General features: G+C 40.2%; 1 long non-coding RNA gene across 1 annotated transcript; it reads right to left on the bottom strand.

Moving 5' to 3' along the window:
• Nucleotides 1-7,113: 7,113 nt before the first annotated feature.
• On the bottom strand, nucleotides 7,114-17,679 carry LOC109263043 (uncharacterized). Its single transcript, XR_002078056.2, has 2 exons — nucleotides 17,520-17,679; nucleotides 7,114-7,584 (listed from the first exon to the last, which is right to left on the bottom strand). It is a non-coding gene; the product is annotated as an uncharacterized LOC109263043 (long non-coding RNA).
• Between the last annotated feature and the right edge of the window lie 493 nt (nucleotides 17,680-18,172).

Genomic DNA, 18,172 nt, shown 5'->3' with positions numbered 1-18,172 from the left:
CGACAATGTTAAAAGAAGGGGATATGTCATGGAGCCTCAAGAAGACAGTTTGGGGGCGTGTGAGGTAGGATCACATGAAACAGTGAGTGTTAAACTAATGGAACATGTTATTCAAGGGGTGATAAAGCTGAAAGATCAACAACTGACATTTATTGAGCCTTAGCCTCAAGCCAGTCCCAGGAGGTAAAATGAAGAGCTTATTTTTAACTGGAAAGACATGTGCTTAAGTACACAATTACAGTACAGTGTGACCCATGCCATAATTTGGTACCATGAGAGCTTTGGCTGGGTCTGGCGAAATTAATTTATTGGTGTTGCTACACTTATTTCTGGAAAGGAACCAGGATTTCTCAGGTAGCTAAGTGGCAATAGGGAGAGAAAGATCTTCTAGACAGATCAAGCAACAGTGTAAAAGCATGGTAACATGAGAAAGTATGAAGTGTTTGCGTTTGATATTTCTAGAGCAAAGGTTAGTGTGTGCATGTGTGCAAGACTTGCGTGTGTGTGTGTGCGTGCGCGCGAGTGTGAGATAGTCATGAAGTGTAGGTGGATGAAAAGTTCTAGGAAGTAAGACTAGGAAGGTGGTATAAGGTTTTAACATGAAGGGTTGATATGAAATGTTCATGAGTTTTGCTTCTTTTCCTCTATACTTTTGAATAGCTTCATGATAAGATTTTCTTTTTGGAAAAATCATTTTGGTTGGATAGTGAATTAAAAATAATTAAGTCTAGAAGTAGAAATTCCAACAAGAAGGCTATTGTAGTAGTTCAAATGAGAGATGATAAGGGCTGGTGTGGTAGACAATGTGGTGTCCTGCCCGGATCACCTGTCACCAAGTGGGAGCCCCCATCCCCAGCAGTGACTGTGGATGCTAACAACTCATAGCTGACCCTTTCTCTAGAGAATTACCCACCACTGACTGCAGCCACCTCACCCAGAAAACAAACTATGATGCCCACCCCCTGCCAACGACTGCCTTCAGTCAATGACTGCTAGAGTGGCATAAGAGATTGGCCCCCTTGCCTTAAGGGGCATAATTCTGCTGTGTGGTTAATGCTTCAAGTACCTTACCTGTGGATCAGGCCAAATTAGATTTTACCTGAGACTACCTGCTTGTCGGGCTCTTTTCCTTTCCCTAGTCTGGTTCTATCCCTCCCTTGTAGTAGGTTTTTCTTGAAACTCATTCCCTCAAAAGATCACATGCATCCCAAATCCTCTTTTAGACTCTCCTGCTAGGGAACCAGACCTAAGACAACCAGTATTAATTGTTTATAAGGATGTAGGTGCCTGATACATTGAACCAAGTAGAATTGACCAGGTATGATTGGCCACTAATTAGATGAGTGAGAAGGAAGGGTGAGGGAGGAAAAGATCTGGAATGTTCTCTAATTTTGGCTTGAGTCTAAAGGGGTACTATTCATTCACCAAAGCATCGTTCTGGGGTGGATGAGGGAGGAGATGAGTTAATTCAGTTTTGGACAGGTGGGACTGGAGATGCTTGTGGGATACCCAGGACATCCAGGTAGAGATAAAGACTATTGCAGTTTAGAGTTCAGGATAGGAAATCAGAGCTGAAGATGTAGATTTTTGAGCCAAGAGCAAATAAATGACAGTCACAATAGAGGTATCATGTTCACTATCCTGGCTCTATACAGGTAAAGTTATAGGATGCTATCCTATTGAATTTCCAAGTTAACATCAGGGAAGGCAATCTAGTTCTCCAATTCAGTCCTTTTGGTCCATTGTTAGAATTCTGAGCTGGATAATCTTGAGCTGGCCTTTTTTTTTTTCTTTTTCTTTTTTTCTTCTGTTGATCCTATTGTGGCTCTGTGTCAAAATTAGGGCCAAATGTAGTAAAAGAATAATATAAAAATAACCATTTTGTTCATAGTGAGTTATAGTCACATCATTCATGTATATTATGCCCAAATGAACAAAATGCAGTGTTTCAGGGAGCCTGGGTGGCTGTCGGTTGAGAATCTGACTCTTGATTTCAGCTCAGGTCATGATCTTGTGGTTCGTGGGTTCGAGCCCTGAGTTAGATTCCTCACTGACAATGCAGAGCCTGCTTGGGATTCTCTCTCTCCCTCTCTCTCTGCCCCTCCCTTGCATGCTCTCTGTCTCTCTCTGAAAATAAATAAACTTTAAAAAAAATGCAGTGTTTCTTAATCACTTCCTTCAGAACCAGAATTAACTATTTGCCTATGTCTCCATAATGAAGGCCATTAATATTCAGAATCTGAAGGAAGAACTTTTACCCAATCCACCAATACTAGACATTAAGCCTCAGTCTCTATCTTCTCTCCCTCAAAAGTAAAGAGACCTGAGGATACCTAACTCAACTTTTATGATGGAGGCACACAAAGAAATTACTTGGCAAAGCATGAACCTAATCGCTACAAAGCTTGAGGAGTGAGTTTCCCAACAGCGGCAGAGTTAAGTGTGAAGCATGGAAGAACACAGGAAAGAAACTAGTTCTCCTAACACATCTTCCAAAGTTCCTTACTGGTGTAACTTGAGGTATGAAAGGAAAAATACATTTTTTACTCACTTAGTCTTGCTGAAGGCTTCCCCTCTGGCTACATAACATTATTGACACAGTTTTGTTGCTCTGTATTAATTGAATGGCTATGTATTCCTCTGCCTTTTCATTTCAGTATTCTCCAAAGATCACCATCATTTTCTAGTCCGTAAGTGGAAATGAGTTCAGTGGTTAAGTAGACTACTGTGCCTAAGACTGATCCATTTCTGCACCATTCCTTATTCAGACTACCTTTTTATTGGTAAAGCTAACTAAATTCCTGCTCTACAATCAACTTACCAAGATCTTTAATAAAAATGTTTATCTTGTTCACTGTATCTTAATAAGGAAAACTTACCGAATAATAATATTTGAAATTGTCTATGGACTTTCCCTGAACTTATTTTTGAAATGATAAATATCATATCAAAAAAATTTTTGACATTTTTGTTCCTGGAAGTCATTCTATAAATTATATGATGGGGGCGCCTGGGTGGCTCAGTCGGTTGAGCGTCGGACTTCGGCTCAGGTCACGATCTCGCGGTCAGTGAGTTCGAGCCCCGCGTCGGGCTCTCTGCTGACAGCTCAGAGCCTGGAGCCTGTTTCAGATTCTGTGTCTCCCTCTCTCTCTGCCCCTCCCCCATTCATGCTGTGTCTCTCTCTGTCTCAAAAATAAATAAACGTTTAAAAAAAATTAAATTATATGATGTAATGTGGTATGATGAGTAATAGTACTTGTGGAGAAAAGCTCTGCTTCTGGAATTTCGACAAGTGAGCTGAGATTTATGTGACTATTATGTGACTACTCAATCATTTGAAAGGTACATATAAACTTAATGGGCAAGCCTCCCCCCTGCCCCAACATTTGCACAGCTACTATATATCTCTTTAAATATTAATACAGAAACAAAAATACTATTTACAACCCCCTAAAGAATATCCTGTTCCTTAAAACTCTTTACTATGTTTTTCCCATTTTAATAAAAGATCATTTAATAGTTTTTACCCCTTAATATTTTAGTAAGTTATCTTTAAAGAATGATTTCAAAAGGATATCCATACACTGTATATCCACGTAATGAATCCACCTTATCCTCCAATTCACCAAGCAATTCAGAGAACATAGAGCCAAAACAAAGAATCTCTTGGCCTTCCCCATCCTCACCCTTCGTCCTCCATGTTTTCTAGACCTGATTCAGAGGAAGAGGTAAGTCTCAAAAGTTGCTTCTTGAGTTGCAGCGGGATTTATTCTAGGGTCCCAGAGGCAGTTATTACAGTGGGTTTGGCTTAGCGGAGTCTACATGGTTCTAATCCTAACTGTCACTTTTTAGCTGCATTAAGAGCTGGTCTCGAGGAAGATACTTAACCTCTCTGTAACTTGGTTGCCTCATCTGTAAAACGGGGATAATACACATCTACCTTACAGAGAAAGGAGCCAATTCTTACAAAACGTCTATAATAGTAGCTGTCGCACAGTAAGTTTGGAGTATTAGCTACTATTATTATGGAGCTCAGCCCGCGGTTACGAATCAGTTCGTTGGGCTTTACAAATGTGGCCAACACGCAGTGAACACGGAAGACACTGGAGAGAGAGGGAGGACCGGCTTTCTAATTCTGACTGCCTCCTATTCAAAGAAAACCTCGGCGGCAGTAAAGAAATACCATAGATCCTAGAAACGCCGCCTGCACAATAGACTGAAAAGTTGTAAGAGGTACAGCGGAACCGGGCAAAACCCCACCAGGAACCCCACCTCCGAGTTAGCAAGAATGGGGTGTGGAAGCGGGCCTTTTCCAGTGAGGGGCGGAAATGGTCTGGACACGCTGTGGTGGGAAGAGCTGCCCGTCCTGGGAGGCGTACCGTGGGGACCAATCGCTCTCGGGATCCGCCTTCAGGGGGCGGGAGAATCGGGACGTCCACCCACCTTGGGCCCGCCTCTGCGCTGTAGGCTACTCGGCCTTTAAATTTCCGCTTGGGTCCGCGAGCGGCGGTCAGCTAGAGAAGGGTGAGCGCGGGAAAACTGCAACAACGGGGAGGGGGAAAAGGGATAGAAACGGGAAAGAGGGGAGATGTGACCGTCGGAGATGAGAAATAGGAAGCAATGGGGGGGGGGGGAGCGGAGAGAAAAAGAGAGTAGGAGCACGGGAGGGGCCAGAGAAATGGGGAGGAGGAAGGAGGGAGGTGGGGGGAGAGGCGCGGTGAGCAGACTTAGGGACAAGGAAAGGAGAATGCGGGGCGGACACCGGGTAAGGGGAAGAGTAAGATAGCCCCCCGCCGGCCCCCCCCCCCCCCCCCCCCCCAGTATGAGATGCCCTAGGGGTTCACCCCGAATGGGGCAGTAAAGCAAAGCCTGGAGGTGTGTTGAAAGACAGCTGTTGTCTGGGCCCCTCTATCACCAAGTTAGCCACTCCTTTTGTATTAGTTGGCACGCAAATTAATTTGAGTGCAGAGATGATGTCTGGCCCTTTAAGAGGTGAATGATACAGGGAGTTATCCTTAGCCCCTCTGTGTGGGCTTGTCAGTCTTCTCAAAGGACTGGGCTTACACAACCAGATCAGCAGATTTATCCTCTGAGTTACTATGAGATCACCTTCACATCCTCCAGTTTTGAGAAAGGCATCTCTCTTCTTACCTCTGCCTTTACAGGATACCTGGCACTTTGACTCCTGTGACGCGTTCTCTGACATAAACTCCCTGAAGACAGTTTCTACTGAATTATTTGCCACCTTTCTGATAAAACTTGCATTGACTTTCATTTAAACTGTTTTCTCTAGTAGTACCTCCCTCCATCCCACCTCCACCTAAGAAACCTATCCTTGATCTGTAGATTTATATAGAGTGGTAAAGCAGGAATGGGGCTTTTGAGATAATCTAGCAGGGACCTCTCATTTTTAGGTAAAACGAATAAAAACCCTTGAGACTCAAAAAGTGAGTGAAAGTGACAGTATTGAGACCTTAGTAAGTACCAGGTACTGTGCATATCTTCTATATATTCTTCAAAAACATAGGGTGTAGGTACTTTCGTCCTCTTTATATAAATAAAAAAACAGGCTAAGAGTGATTAACCTGCTAATGTGTGATAGAGCTGGGATTTCATCCCAAGGAATCTGACTTTAAAACTCAATTAACTAATTTGAGTAAAAAGAAATCCTAGATAGTGCTAGGACTGTGATTCCAATTCAGGCTGAATGCTTTTTTTTTTTTTTTTTCTTGAATCACACTACAGTTTCCGTTTTTTAAGTCTAAAACTCTTTATATGTTTTGCAAGTTCAGTTATCTATACTGTATATGAATAGCATGTAAGTCTACTTCACTACCTTGAGCTCATTCCCTTATTTTGGTTCTATAAAAAAACACTCCCGTCTTAAGAGAAATTTATATTTTGGGTTCCCTGTTAAGTTAGGGAATGCTGACTTTACAGCTCTGACTGTGGCAGTAGATTTTGCCATGGCTTCTCTGGAATTGGCAATTAGGCAGGGGTTGGAAGAAGTTGAGAAATAAAGCTGGAAATCATTGGAATGACAATTGCTGGCACTTCAGGGCTTACTCTATTGCCTTCCCCTAAACTCGAGGCCTCCAGGTTTTAGGAGTGGCTTAGGCAAGCTCTAAACCTACAAATGATCATCTTAGACTCTCTGTACTAACTTCTGCTTACTGATACCATGAAACTGGAGTTGGTTATCTTCCTATTGCCATTTTTCCTGCATGTGCAACCCTTGACCCTGTGAGCAGTGCCATAATTTGTGGCATCTCATAAAATTATGCAGTAATCTCAAATCCTTAGCACTTAGAATTTGTCTTTTTCACACTAGTCATTGCCTTTTTATAATTTGTCACTTTTTTCCCCCAAAGATTTTATTTTCAATCTCTATACCCAGCATGGAGCTCAGACCTACAACTTCGAGATCAAGTGTCACATGCGTTACTGACTGAGCCAGCCATACATCCCAATGTATCATCTTTTCTGTTTATAGTTAATCTCTCCAAGAGCAACCCTCAGTCATGAAGCAGTCCTCTAATACCATGTTTTAATCCCTAGAAATTGGCATGATATATGTATTTTATATACTAAATACATATGTAGTTGTTTTGAATTATATAATACCTGAATTAATGCTTATTATAAAAAATTAAAATGAGAAGTATATAGAGTAAATGAGACAATCCTCTTTTATTTTTTTTTTCAAAAAAAATTTTTTTTACATTTATTTATTTGAGAGACAGAGAGAGACAGTGTGAACAGGGGAGGGGCAGAGAGAGAGGGAGACACAGAATCTGAAGCAGGCTCCGGGCTCTGAGCTGTCAGCACAGAGCCCATGTGGGGCTCGAACCCATGAACCAGGAGATCATGACCTGAGCTGAAGTCAGATGCTTAACCAACTGAGCCACCCAGGTGCCCTGAGAAAATCTTCTTTTATCCTATACTTGTAATTCCATTCATTTTCCTGTAATAATCACTGATAATAATTTGGTATTTTCTGTGTCATCTATATATTTACATAAGTATGTACACACACACACACACACAGTTTTTTAAAATATAAATGAGATGTTGTATCAGCTAGGATCTCAGTCAGGAAACAGAAACCACACGTTAAACAGGGAAAATTTAATATAAAGAATTATTAACTAGTAATGGGATTAACTACTAAGGGGTAAAAAGAACTCTAAAACAATATAGTAGCAGATATAGGGAGCAGCCACAGCTTCTAAGGTTGAGGCAATGTGCTCAAGGAAGGAACGAATTTGGAAGAGGCCCCTTTCCTCCAAGACTAATAATTGGACTTTATGGAAGAGTGTATGACAGATGATGTCAGTGGATGATGAAGTTTGATGAATTGCTGCGCATTGAGACTGGAATGCAGGAAACTGTGGGCTGGACTGCTGAGCTGGAGTGCTGACAAACTCTCCAGAAAATCACTGAGATTCCAGGAAACTGCTCACAAGGTTAATGCTGGCAGAATTAAATGCGAAGTCACAAGAATTCTGTTGAAACTCACTGGGAAGCTGCCTGATTGTCGTGCTGTTGAAACTTGATGGTAGGCAAGCATCACTGGGCGTTCTTCTAATACAAAGGAAAAAACAAAAACAAGGAAAGCATCCAGGAACCAGGAAGAGAATCCCCCTTCTTCCTGCAGTGTCCCTCTAGCACCCCCTAGTGATACAGCTTAAAACCATCAGCTGGCAAAGGAAAAATGAAATTATCTAGTATCACAAAACAGGGCAATGAAGGATAGATTTGGAGTCGAGGGACAATAACTGATGACTGGCACAGATATGATACTAACTTTTTTCACTTCTTAGAGAATTTTCCATGTTGATATATAGAGATCTTTTTTAAATGATTGCATAATTCCATTCGCCTTCATTTCACTGGTGGACATTAGCCTATTTACAGTTTTTCACTGCTAAGCAGTGAATATCCTTATGCATATCACTTTGTATGTATGGCAACTATATCTTTAGGTTTGATATCTATAAGTGAAATTGCTGGATCACAGGATATACATATTTTAAACTTTGGTAGGTATGATGCAAATTGATATTCTTGTGTGTGATAATGCTGGTTTAGTCAAATTTTCACCAAAATGGATGTTATAAACCTTTTCCTTTTTTGCCAATCTGATGGGCAGGAAATGATACTGTTATTCTTTTTTTAATGTTTATTTACTTTTGAGAGAGAGAGCACACACACATGAGCATGAACTGGGGAGGGGCAGAAAGAGAGGGAGACACAGAATTTGAAGCAGGCTCCAGGCTCTAACCTGTCAGCACAGAGCCCAATGCAGGGCCCAAACTCACGACCTGTGAGATCATGACCTGAGCCAAAGTTGGACACTCAACCAACTGAGCCACCCAGGCACCCCAATACTGTTATTTTTTAAATGTTTATTTCTTTATTTTGACAGAGAGCGTGCATGAGTGGGGGAGGGAGGAAGGAGAGAGAGAGAGAGAGAGAGAGAGAGAGAGAGAGAATCCCAAGCAGGTTCTGCATTGTCAGCACAGAGCCCAATGCAGGCCTTAATCGCACAAACTGTGAGATCATGACCTGAGCTGAAATCAAGAGTTGGATGCTTAAATGACTAAGTCACCCAGGTGCCCTGATACTGTTATTTTAACTTGTATTTTCTTGATTCTTAATGAGACTGGACATCTTTTCATATGTTTTTGACCATTTGTTTTTCTGTCATTCTGTGAACATTGTTTTTTTTTTTTTTCATTACAAAAATAATCCCTTTTAGTAATTCAGTATCAAACTATATAAAAGAAAAATGATAGTGGTTAACACATAATGAACACCAACTATGGGCCAGACACTGTTCTAAGGACTTTACTTATGTTAAGTACAGTCTCCCAGCCATTACCACCTGAGGTAACTACTGTTTACAGTTGGGTGTGCAGTCTTCTAGATTTTTCTTCTAGGCTAACACAGACATATATAGAATTTTATTCCTTGGGGCTTTTTGTTTTCTTTGGTTTCACAAAAATGGAAACCTCCATATATTGCTTTACAATCTCCTTTCCCCCCGCTTCATTATGTTTTAGACCTCTTTCTAAACCAATATATAAAAATCTACCTCACCCTTTTTAATGTCTTCATAATATTTCATTGTATGGTTACCATAAATTATCCATTCCCATACTAGTGAATGTTTACTTTGAATCAGTTATTTTGCTAAGATTATCAATGCTGCAATGAACATTCATATGCATACCTTTATACACTCATTACCCTAACCTTTTGATACTATTTCCTGAGAATAAGATGTTAGATTACAGCTTAATTAATCCTCAGATTTTCCTGTCTCTTGCAGTTCAACTCCTGGAGCTTGAAAACACATGTACTACAGTATATGTATATGCTGTGCATTGTATACACATATGTATAATTGTGATACAATTCAGGTTTCCTCTCAAATTACTTAGATGGTGTATTTCTTAAAGCTTTAATAGTCTCTGTTAGGCATTCACTATCTTCCTGTCTTACATTATATCTCTGTAAGTCCTGATCCTTAGTGCAATCGTTTTTCTTTTCTAGTCTACTCTGTATCCAATTTCAAACCAATCTGAGCTATCTCCTTCAAATTCTTAAGTTCTCAGAAAAGCAGGGGTTCTTCCCTGTATCTATCCCACTTAGGTTTATTGCCCTTTAGTATCTTAATGAACTTAAAATGATAATTAGATATCTCACCTATCCAACCAGCATTCCCAGAGCTCTGCTAATTAGAAAATTCTCTCATTTGCTTCTTTTATGATTATGTATACTCTGTCCCCTTTTTTTGAGCTAAGAATGTTCACATCCATCATTGTTTACAAGGAGAAATTCTGTTTTATGCCTTCTTGTTTTGTTTTTGCTTTATATTTGTATTTGTTTCACTTTTTTTGTTTGTTTGTTTTTTGGTCTTTTTGTCTTGCTCCTAAGGCTTTTTTGATGGGTCCTTCAGCATCTCCACTCAATTTTTTAAAAAATTGAGGTGAGAGGGGGCCTGGGTGGCTCAGTTGGTTGAGCCTCTGACTTCGGCTCAGGTCATGATCTCACAGTTCATGACTGCTGTCAGCACAGAGCCCACTTGGGATCTTCTGTTCCCCTCTCTGCTCCTCCCCTGCTCATGCTCTCTCTCAAAAATAAACAAAACATTAAAAAATAATTGAGATGAGATTCACATAACAAAATAAACCATTTTAAATATATAATTCACTGATACTTAGAACATTCATGGTGTTAAATTACCATCTCTATCAAGTTCCAAAACCTTTTCGTTATCCCCAAAGAAAACTCTGTACCCATGGTTGCTCCTCACTCTTCCCTATCCCAAGTCTCTAGCTACTACAAAATTACTTTCTGTCTTTATAGATTTACCTGTTCTGGATATTTCATGTAAGGAAAATCATATAGTAAGTGGTGTTTAGGGTTGGGTTTCTTCCAGTAACTAAGCCTAGTGGTTTTTTTTTTTTTAATGTTTGTTTATTTTTGAGAGAGAGAGAGAGTGGTGGAGGAGAAAGAAAGAATCTCAAGCAGGTTCTGTACTGTTAGCGTGGAGTCCAATGTGGGACCTGAACTCACAGACCATGAGATCATGACCTGAGCTGAAATCAAGAGTTGAATGCTTAACTGACTGAGCCACCTAGGCGCCCCAAGCCTAGTGTTTTTGAGGTTCCTCCACATTGTAGAATGTATCAGTACTTCATTCCTTTTTGTGACCAAGTAAAATTTCACCATCTATGTATGTGTGTGTATATATATAAAGGACATCTGGACTGATTCCACCTTTTGGCTGTTGTGAGTAATGCTAGTATGAAAAAATGTATGTACGTCTACTTGTTTGAGCCCCTGTTTTCACTTCTGGGTATATACATAAGAGTGGGATTGCTGGGTCATATGGTAAATCTATGCTTAACTTTTTGAGGAACCCTCAAAGTGTTTTTCATAGCAGTTGCCCTATTTACATTTCTACCAGCAGCGCACAAGGGTTCTAATTTCTCCTGATCCTCGTCAACACTTATTTTCTATTTTAAAAATAGTCACACTAGTGGGCTTAGAGTGGTATTTCATTGTGGTTTTCATTTGCATTTCCGTAATGATCAAAGATGCTGAGCATCTTTTCCTGTGCTTGCTGGCCATTGGTATAACGTCTTTGAAGAAATGTTTATTCAAGTTCTTGGCACATTTTTACTTTTGGTTGCTTATCTTCTTGTGGTTGAGTTGTAACAGTTCTTAATATATTCTGAACACTAGAGCCTTTATCAGATATGTGATTTGTAATTACTTTTCTCCTATCCTGCGGGTCATCTTTTAACATTTGTCTGTCTTTCTTTCTCTTTCTTTTATTTCTCTCTCTCTCTCTCTCTCTCTCTCTCTCTCTCTCTCTCTCTCTCCTTCTATTTATTTTTGTAAAGAGGTGAATCATGTACTTTGTAATGAAATCCTGAAGGAGACCTAATGTCCCTATAGGATACAATGCCTCCAAGGTAGGTCTTTAAGGCATGAGATAGGCCTGATTCTTTAGATCTATTAGGGCCTATCTTTGCATTTTTCTGATAATGTCCTTAATTTTGATGAAGTCTAATTTATCTTTTTTTCTTGCTTGTGCTTTTGATGTCCTATCTAAGAATCCATTCAGAATCCAAAGTTGTGAAGATTTACCCATATGTTTTTTCCTAAGAATTTTACATTTAGGTTGTTGATCCATTTTTAGTTAATTTTTGTATATTGTATGAGGTAGCAGTATGGATAACTATTCTTTCCTCATTGAATGGTCTTGGCATCCTTGTTGAAAATCAACTGGCCATAAATGTATGGGTTTATCTCTGGATTCTCAGTTACATTTCATTGGTCTTTTTGTCTGTCCTTATGCCAGTACCACACAGTTTTTAGATTACTGTAGCCATGTAGGAAGTTTTGAAATTGGGAGGGGAGTCCTCCAACTTTGTTCTTTGTTCTTGTGTCTCAGTATTGTTTTGGCTAATCAGGCTCCATGCTATTCTCTATGAATTTTAGAAGACTGACTTTCCTGTTTCTTAAAAAACAAAAAACCCTTGTTTTTTGGGTATTGTCTCTTCCTCCTTCAGTTATCTTTCCAGCTGATACCAAAGTTTCCTACATCTTTCCTTTCACTGCCTTTCTCCTACTATCTCACTACCTAAAGCCTGATGGTAGGTTGCTATTGCACTCTGGATCAAGAATGAGACTGCAGACCTCCTCAACTTCTCTTCCACCCCTGCTCCTCTTAAAATGTATAATAAGGTTTCAGGTTCAGTTATTAAAAGATTATTTCATCTACTCTGTGTCAAAATGTGCATTAAAAAAATTTTTTTTTAATGTTTATTCTTGAGAGAGAGAGCAAGCAGGGGAAGGGCAGAGAGAGGGAGACACAGAATCTGAAGCAGGCTCCAGGCTCTCAGCTGTCGGCACAAAGCCCAACACGGGTCTCGAACTCACAAAACTGCGAGATCAGGACCTGAGCTGAAGTCAGACATTTAACCAACTGAGCCAGCCAGGCACCCCAAGATGTGCATTTCTTATCATATAAATAGTTCCTCAAATTTTGCCTTTGACCCTCCCCAGATTGATTACTGAAAAGAAAAATTATCTGTCTTCTCCTAATCAATTTGGACATGAGATTCCTGAGTGGTACTTGTTTCAGTTATCATTCCCAACTATGTTACTCTTGCTTCAATGAAAATGCACTTAAAATAGGAGAATTCAGAATTAGAGGGGGCCTTAGGAATATAATGCAGACTCCTACTTAAATGTGATCAAATGAACACATTTATTTAACTCTGCTGCTTATCCAAAGTCCTCTAAAAAGACAGTAAGCTCAAAATGCATAAGTTTTTGGTGAACAGATGACAGCAACCACATTTTGGAAGCCATAAAGCAGGAAGAAGTGTGGGACCTGACTTTGCAGAGTAGAAACTCACTAAGCTGTTATTAGGGAAGCCAGAGCAAGCCAATTCTCAGAATCCACAGGACAGCTTAGGCATTAGAGGTACTAGGTACCTCTGAAAGGAGGAGTGTGAGTGAGAAAAAATATGAGGGGTAGCTGAGGACAGGGATACTGTACTGAAAATGGGAATTACGTGGAAGTCAGCATTAGATGGTGAGACATATCAGTCTCCTCTTCATCTCAGCTCTGAGAGTGCTGGCAGCCAGGCTTACTCCATTCCTGCCTCCGTCCACAGGTGATTGGATGATTTCCTCACTGGGGAAATTTGGTAGGCCCAGAAGGGCAAAATCCTGCAATCCTAATAAGATCATCCTACACTGACCAACCCAACCTCCTATCCTGCCTCACCCCTGCTATCGGTCTTCCTCTCTTAAATAGCCAAGGCTTACCCTCAGGCAATCAAGGAAAGCCTGCAGCATGCAAGAGACCAAAATGAACAAAAAAGAACGCAGAGAAACTAGAGGCAGTGAAGTTGGTAGGAAAACTTGTTTAAGAAACCCTATTGTCTATCCTTGTAGATATCCTTGTCCCACAAAGGAAAGAACATATTCAAAAGGAACATTCAGAAGAAAAAAATATGTTTGTAAAATTGAAAATAATATAGTAACAGCGAAAAAGTCAACAAAAAGTAAGGAAAATGCAAGGTGAGGAGACCCCTCAGAACTGAAACCGGCTAGGCTAACACAACTTACTGTTTACATTTATAAAACTTCTGTTTCAATCTTGTCGCCAACAGAACTTTACTATTACAAGAAACCCTTTCACAGGGCAATAAAGATAGAAATAACTTTGTTCTGGGAATTTCCTTGCCCAGGAAGCCCATTTAAATGAACACCAAACGGGTTAGCTAACCTGTAGCATCAGGTGACAGTTTATCCCTCAAGACTCTGATCCCATCTCAAAATCCCTGCTGTGTCCTCCATCCCTAACTGTTATCTTTGTTCAATCCTAATCAAGTGGTAGCGTTGAAAGACCCGCCTTAAACCAGTCTTCGGAACCTCACAAATATCTCAACTTTGCTCTTCCCCCTCTGAGAGGCTACTAGTAGACTGTCCAGTTAGTGCTCTCCCTCAGTAGGAATAAACTCAAGTTTAATTTTATCAACAGGATTTTCAGCAATACTTTTTTGGAGCCAAAATCATCACTTCTTAAAAAGTAGTACAGGGGCACCTGGGTGGCTCAGTCGGTTTAGTGTCCAACTTCTGCTCAGGTCATGATCTCACTGCTTGTAAGTTTGAGCCCTGCATCAGGCTCTGTGCTGACAGCTCAGAGCCTGGAGCCTCCTTCAGATTCTGTGCCTCCCTCTGTCTCTCTGCTCCTTACCCACTCGTGCTCTGTCTCTATTTCTTGCTCTCTCTCTCTCAAAAATAAACACTAAAAAAGAAAAAAAAGAAAAACCTACAAGAAAACACATAGGAAAGTGGAAGAAAAAGGATAAGAAAGATAAAAAAGATCAATTCTGGAGATTTAATATCCAAGTTACAGGAATTCCAAACAAAACAAGAACAGGGAAAATGGTGAGGAGAAAAACATCAAAGAAATAATTCAAGGAAATTTCCCAGAACTTGAAGGCATAAATTTCCAGAATAGAAGTTGTGATGGATCAAAGGAGATTCATACCAGGGTTAAAACCATGGTTGTAGGAGAGTGTGATGCTAAGTGAAATAAGCCATACAGAGAAAGATACCATATGGTTTTACTCTTATGTGGATCCTGAGAAACTTAATAGAAACCCATGGGGGAGGGGAAGGAAAAAAAAAAAGAGGTTAGAGTGGAAGAGAGCCAAAGCATAAGAGACTCTTAAAAACTGAGAACAAACTGAGGGTTGATGGGGGGTGGGAGGGAGGGAAGGGTGGGTGATGGGTATGGAGGAGGGCACCTTTTGGGATGAGCACTGGGTGTTGTATGGAAACCAATTTGACAATAAACTTCATATATTGAAAATAAATAAAATAAAATAAAAATAAAATAAAATAAAATAAAATAATATAAAACAAAATGAGAAACACCAGAAAACAAAAACAAAAACAAAAACAAAAACAAACCATGGTTGTAAAATTTCAGAAAACTTTAGACAAAGGCAAAGCAGAGTTCTTTTGGCTGCCTGCAGATTAAGATTATTGCCACCAGATGGCAGTATTGTCTCAAAGGCTCTATTTCTGTGAGGGTGTTTTTGTCTATAAAATGTCTCTGCTTCTTTCCAAAGCTTTAGAAAAGAGCCTGGGTTATTTCCTTAGTCATGCTCTATCAGAGCTCTTACTCTGATTTCTTCCTAAAAGGCTCTGCTAAAAGGTCACCATACAATCAGCCTGAAAGAAGAAAAATGATTCAGTTCTCTGAAGAATTGGTTCCATGAGGCTCTGATGGGAAAAAAGACTTTTAAGAGAATGGACTCTGAGCTGTAACTGTTTTAGAGAAGAGGACTTCTGTCATGAAGGGATTCTACAAAACATTCATGCGTTCATTCTCTCAACAAGTTTTATTTTTATTTATTTATTTTTAAATTTTTATTTGAGAGAGAGCGAGAGCACACAATCAGGGAAGAGGGGCAGAAGGAAAGAGAGAGAATCTTAAACAGGCTCCACGCTCAGCACCCAGCCCTATTGGGGGCTTGATCCCATGACCCTGGGATCATGACTTGAGCTGAAATCAAGAGTCAAATGCTCAACCGACTGAGCCACCCAAGTGCCCCTCAACAAGTTTTATTGACACCTACTATATGCTAGGCATTAGCAATAACCCAGGGGAGAAAATCAGACATTGTCTTCGTCTTCATGGAGCTTACATTCTGAGAGGAGAAATATCCAAAAAACAAGTTAAATCAAATCACATCTCTAGCGGAGGAATTTGATAGAGGTCAAGGTGGAAGTAACACCAGTTTTGTAGGTGGGAGATATAGATGACTTGGATTAGGATGGTGTTAGGAGAAAGAAAAGTAGATGGATTCAAGATATGTTGGAGGTAGAATTGATAGGACTTGGATGTGGGAGGTCAGAGAGCAGATGCATTAACGTCTCTGGATTGAGCAAGTGGCTGGGTGCACAGGTTGACATTTTCTTGGGTGCAGACTTGCAGGGAGAGAAGTTTTGGAGGACAGGATGATGGATAAGAATCAAGAGTTCAGTGTAGAATGTTAATTAAATTGCTCCTCCCCAGGCATTTGGGTTCTGGTGGATGTCACTTAACCAGGCTACGATGGAGTTTGCTCCAATCTACTGCCCAACAGAATGGCTTGGACTGGCATATTTGGTTCAAATTAGTTCACACTTGGCATTCATTAAGTTAAAAATTGCTGTTAACTCTTTCCTTCTATGGAGCAATAGCAAAATCAGCTTAAATTTTTAGTGGTCCCTCCCCCACCCCGGGCTGGGTATTTGAGAGTTAAGGAGAACAAGGCAGCACATTTTACATTTTGTTTTTTGTATTCTGTTCAGATGGAGGACACATCTTAAGGACAAGAAGCTTCTAGAAATGCAAGACCACTTATTTTGATGGATCCTCTCAGGTTGCTATGTGCAGGTAAGATCCTGAGTGTGATTCTGAGATGACAGAGGTGAAAACTTCTTCCCTTGACTGGAAGATAGAGACCATGTCTTGTCCCCAACATAGTGCCTGATACATATGTACTCAATAAATACGTGTTGGATTGAAGCCACTCCATCTGGATCATTTTCCAGTTTTCAGACCTTAGTTGAACTCTCCATAGGACTCAAAATACCTCCTATTACCTATTTCCCAAAAAGCTGTTACATAATAAACTGTGGGAGTGGGTGCCTCTCCAGGCTCATCATGGCTTAGGATCGTGTCACTGGGTTATGTTAGAAAAAAGCACATCTCCTTCCTTTTTCTTATCCTCCACTGCACAGGAATATTTTGCCATCATCAACACAGAGTTAAGGCAGAGCTTAAAAATCAATCTTAGATCTCGACATCAATGTTTTCATTTGCACCTAAGAGGTTGAGTATTCTGTACTGTACTTATAATCCTCAGTTACCTCACTCACCTTCTTTGTTCACTCTGCATTTTCTCTGTACCTATTTGCTTGCACCTTTGGACTGTGCTTTTTTGAAAGTGAGAGTTATATCTTTTTAAGCTTCATACTTGTATACAGTTTAGAACAGTGCTATTATAAGGGCGCGTGGATGGCTCAGTTGGTGAAGTGTCCAACTCTTGATTCTTGGCTCAGGGTTTGTGGGATCAAGCCCCATGTGGGACTCTGTGCTGACAGCATAGAGCCTGCTTGGGATATTCTCTCTCTCCCTTTCTCTCTGCCCTTCCCCTGCTTATGTGTGTGCTCTCTCTCTCTCTCTTAAAATAAACAAACAAAAAAAAAGAAGAGTGCTATTTTATAGTCTTGGTAACACAAAGGAGTAGCCTAGGAGAGCTTTAGCTCCCCCCACCAATTTTCATAAACCTTGCAACCCTTCTCCAGAATCATAATTAATACATAAAAATAAAAATGTTTATGAATTACAAATAAAAGCATATTTAGAAAACATGTTATTTTTATCGTTGTGTAGCATGCAATCTAAGTAAAAACAGCGTGCTTACTATGCAGAAGCAACATGAAGTCAAGACAAGTCTTGTAGCGGGGTGCCTGTGGCTCAGTCGGTTAAGCATCCAACTTTGGCTCAGGTCATGATCTCATCTTTCGTGAATTCGAGCCCCATGTCAGGGCTCTGTGCTGACAGCTCGGAGTCTGGAGCCTGCTTCAGATTCTGTGTCTCCCTCTCTCTCTGCCCCTCCCCCTCCCCCTGCTCACGCTCTGTCTGTCTCTCTCTCTCAAAAGTAAATAAACACTAAAAAAAAAAAAAAAAAAAAAAAAAAAAGACAAGTCCTGTAGCTTCCCCTTTCCACCAGACTGCTACTCCTAAGTGGTTCATGGGAAAGAAACCTGACACTCCCAATGCTCAAGAGATTGTTAACAACTCTTGTTAAGGATGGGAGCCAAAAATAAAGAATGGGAGCCAATGCCTGGCAAAGGATGTAGCATTCCCCTGAGAGCTGAGTCTCTCATTTCCTTGTCTTTCCTTCTCCTCTTAGGTTATGTTGTTTTTGTGCTGTGGCCTATATTCTGGATTTTCAAAGGACTCTGCTCTTATTTATCTTTACAAGTGTGATTCGGATCCAAAGCTTATTATGTAGTAAATTCTTTGGGAAGTGACATGTCTAAAGTACTGTGAAAAGTCCTCCTTGAACATTTT

Source organism: Panthera pardus, unplaced genomic scaffold, assembly GCF_024362965.1.
Source record: "Panthera pardus isolate Hobbes unplaced genomic scaffold, ASM2436296v1 HiC_scaffold_24, whole genome shotgun sequence".
In the NCBI taxonomy this organism is placed as follows: Eukaryota; Metazoa; Chordata; class Mammalia; order Carnivora; family Felidae; genus Panthera; species Panthera pardus.
This window is presented reverse-complemented; position numbering and strand designations above follow the sequence as displayed.